The sequence below is a fragment of the Zootoca vivipara genome, chromosome 8 (genome assembly GCF_965207765.1).
Source record: "Zootoca vivipara chromosome 8, rZooViv2.hap1.1, whole genome shotgun sequence".
In the NCBI taxonomy this organism is placed as follows: domain Eukaryota; kingdom Metazoa; phylum Chordata; class Lepidosauria; order Squamata; family Lacertidae; genus Zootoca; species Zootoca vivipara.
The window spans coordinates 29483901-29487974 of record NC_142591.1 but is presented as its reverse complement, the minus strand read 5'-3'; the positions used below and the strand labels follow the sequence as shown (position 1 = coordinate 29487974).

General features: G+C 40.9%; 1 long non-coding RNA gene across 1 annotated transcript in view; it reads left to right on the top strand.

Annotated features, from left to right (window-relative positions):
• Positions 1–2649: 2649 nt before the first annotated feature.
• The window catches only part of LOC132592556 (uncharacterized), a 7106-nt gene continuing 5681 nt past the window's right edge, over positions 2650–4074 (top strand). The window contains exons 1-2 of the long non-coding RNA XR_015951397.1: positions 2650–3004; positions 3593–4074. The exon at positions 3593–4074 is cut by the window's right edge and continues 5681 nt beyond it. This is a non-coding gene — a long non-coding RNA (uncharacterized LOC132592556). The remainder of the gene's footprint in view (positions 3005–3592) is intronic.

The window sequence follows — 4074 nt, the reverse complement described above, 5'->3', positions numbered from 1 at the left end:
ACAACTGTGTTCATATGAAACCGTTCAGGTCATGCCAGTACGCTGGGGAGGCAGAGTTTAATGCCCCAGTACTTCCATACATATTCATTGAATGTGCTGTTGAACATCCTTGAAGAACTGCAGAGTGATGACCACTAAAATGACACCGAAACTACCAAAATCACAGAATCAGGACTCTTAGGGCAGACTCAGAAACATTACAGGCATGGTTGCAGAAAAGTTCCCCATTTCTCATTCTTGCTTATTTTAACTATTAATGGTCAGTTTGAGATGGTTTTGTAAAGTGGCTAATAAGCTTAATTAATGATCTGTGGGGATGGAATTCTGTACTGGTTACCTACTATAGCAATATTATACTGCAAGAATATTTCTAGGAACATTCTTGAAGTGCAATAATGATGAGTTATGATGAGGGGGGGGAGTCTTGAAGAAGAAGAAAACTCCCCCCCCTCCAACTAACCTAATTTGAGATGTGATTGGAAGGACTGATTGGCAGTTGGCAGAAATTAACGATAATGAACTCATTTTGATAGAAAAGGAACCAGATACCATGCCGGCTGTTAAAAGTTTTCAAATCTGGTTTCTCTCTGCTAAACACAGTCCTCCAAGCTCTGTCCATCTGCCTACAAGAAAAGAACCTTTTACATGCTTCAAGAGAGGGAGGGGGAAAGAAAAAGTGAAATCCTGTTATAAAAATGCTGCTGTGAGTTGCTGATTACATGATCACTTCTTTGCTCTCAGCAAGGAAGCTGAATGGTGTTAAATTCAGGGCAGAGGAGCAGCAGGTAACTTGAATGCAGCAAAAAGGGGTGGGGAGAGAATCATCATAGATGTTTACCAGACATAATTTCCAATTTTGCTTTGAAAGCAACTTTGGATGTTTCAATATTAATGAACTTAAACGGGTTATATGCAGATTGCCAAACATTCAATAAGATGTGCATGGGAAAAGTTTGCCTTATGCATGCCAAGAAGACATGGGGATGAGGTAGATGTGCGCTCAAATCTGCATTAGCCGGAGTAACGTGTAAAAACAACGACAGCAACACCACACACTTGTAGCATGACTGCAGCCAGAATCCCATGCACCTTTCGGCAGCTTCAGTTCTATTACGTAACATTGGTGGGATTTATTTACGTCACTTGGTAGTGCATAGGTTTCCAGCCTGTGACACTGATTCACTCTGCAGACAGAATGCAATGCTGGAGAGTCAATGTAGTGAATGATATACGGGCAGGCAGCTACTGTTGACTGAAATGCCAGTTGTGGGTCATTCTGCTACTTATCCTAATGCAAAAAAAAAAAAATCAATAAAAGATTGGACGATATAGAGATGCAGCGCAATCTTATGCTTGGTGGGGGGGTCATGCTTCCCACAGCGTTTGGGCGTTACTCCTCCAAATTATGTGCCGTCTTACTAATCATCTCTTCCTATTGCCATTCATCGTTTTGCTTTTATTAAAGCGTGTTTTAATGTTTTCCCTTCAAATTCCCTTTTTCATAGATTCTCTAGGGGCCAAGCTTCGGTTTTATGTTCCTCTGATAATCGTTCGATTGAAACCCTTCAGCACATAGTGTTGATATGTCCTTTATATTGTGCTGTCTGGAAGAATTTATTGCTACCATTAATCCAAAAATTTCCTGGGCACCCGGCAGATTTTCATCTTGCCTTTTTATTGCAAGATATAGATCCGTTTGTAACTTTACAAATAGCAAAAATTTTAACTTCTGTTTTGTCATGCAGGAGATGTAATGGATTGCTGTATGGAAATTGAAATTTCCTTATTATATTTATATTTAATTTTGTATACCTATTAAGTCTTTTATTGTTAGTAATTCTTAATCCAATTTGTCCGTGTATTTGTTCTTTTCTTTGTCTGTCTACGAGCTTGAAGGTGAAATAAAGTGATTGATTGATTGAATATAAAGAATCTATAGTAGTTTGATGGCACTATTCTTGGTGCTTTCCAGTAGTTAGTTTCCCCCATCCTCTTTCTTTCTCTCTCTTTTTTTACCCATGTCATCTTTCATGGATTTTGCTCTTTAAATAAGAAACTTTATTCCATATTTGCTTTGGTGATTGTAAAAGACAAGACATATGCAATGGATTTGCATGCCTGAAGGAGCGTCTCCACCCTTATCGTTCAGCCTGGACACTGAGATCCAGCACCGAGGGCCTTCTGGCAGTTCCCACACTGCAAGAAGTGAAGCCACAGGGAAACAGGCAGAGGGCCTTCTCGGTAGTGGCACCTTTCCTGTGGAACACCCTCACATCAGATGTCAAGATGAGTAATTATATATCTTTTAGGAGACATCTCAAGGTAGCCCTGTATAGGGAAGCTTTTTTAAGTTTCAATGTTTTACTGTGTTTGTATACACAGTTGTATACATACCCTGTGTGGCTGGGGCAACCCAGTCAGATGGGTGGGGTACATCATCATCATCATCATCATCATCATCATCATCATCATCATCATCATTTTGCTTACAGGTGGCTGGAAAACGACAACATAGCAGCCTCCTATAAAACACACACAAAGTTTGCCCTCTGGGGAGCGGCTTTGTACCTAGATACCTACACACACCTGTGACACACACCTCAGTCACATTTCTTGGCGTCTTGAGGAAAATTCCAGAGAACGCTGCACACACCTTGAAGTAAACAGTCTCTATCAGAGTAAGAACAGGGACAAAAGAGATCTCTCGGGTACTGCCTTCCATTTTCTCTGTGTAACCCACTCACTTTCTTATCCTGTTCCAGTGTTTACTCCACCTGTTTAAAGATACATTCATTACCAGCTCTCCTCCCATTTCAGTCGCTATTCTAGCCTGGGGAAAAGCTAAACAGATTGTTAACCTGACTACAGACAGGAGGCTTGCTGTGCAATTTTCTAACCATTAGGACAAGGGAGTGAACCTGTTTGTGTTTCAAGGAAATGTTTTCTGTGTCCACCCATTTAATCCAGGTAAAGGGTATTGTTCTGCACCTCAGTGCAGTCTTGGGTAAGTGGCATGATTATTGCTGGCATGGAGGGGTGGGGTGGGGGGACGGGAATTAGGGCAGTGTTTCATGTGGTCCAGTTCAGCCATAGTCTGTGCTTTATATTCAAGAGAACAAAACAGGGCTGGACAGAGTGTTCTGGGAAACTAATAATCAAATAGGCTGCAGCCCATATTTGCTTTGGGGAATGTGATATAGAGGAATTACTTGGAGATTTTCTATTAAAAATGAAAACGAAAAAAGCATCAGAGAAAGCAAGGGAGCCTAATAATAGCTTCTTAACCACAGAAAGCGAGAAACAGCATAGATACGATAATTGAATGTGGTTTTGATGGTCAGAATCTGCCTTTATTCTACAGCTGTATTTTCGGATTTGAGGCTTGATCCTGGCAGCCACGACGACAACTTTTTGTATGTAATTGCCTGCGTATTTGTTCATTCGAGAGTGTGTTCCGTTTCACTTTTTAGCCTTGCTAGATTTTAATAAGGCTGGGAGATCTTTGTTGTTGCTACTGCTGCTGGTTGTTGTCAATACAATCATCTTGCTTTTTTAAACTATTTATATAATACGTTTAATTTCATTTGTTCAGATCCCAGTCCGGTAAAGCATGAATTTTGGATATGGATACTATTGAACTGCAGAGCTAGTAATTTTCAGGTTATGTGGCATTGTGGGACAATGACGACTGCCACCCAAACTACAGCAAGGCCTACACTTCCACATGCTCAAGTCTTTCCCTCTGGATTCCCTCTCTCCCAGTGAGCTCATGGTCGTAACAGGCTGCTGCTTCTTGTACCTGGTTGGCAGGTTCACTGTATTCTTTGCCTAACAACTTCCTTCCACTGCTGTTGAAAATTAAGAGTCCTTGCTTGGCAGCTGCTCTTCCTTAGCTTCTTGAAGCACCAAGCCTTCTTTTTCTCCAACAGGTGTGCTGTGGTGTGAACCTACAGGCAGAACTTTGTGCTGAAAAGCATTAGAAATGGAAGATTTTAGTCTCCAAATCATTTGCAATTATTCAATTTAATTTAATTGTTATCTGGATGTTTCAGGCGCTTTGGGGACACTGTGGTG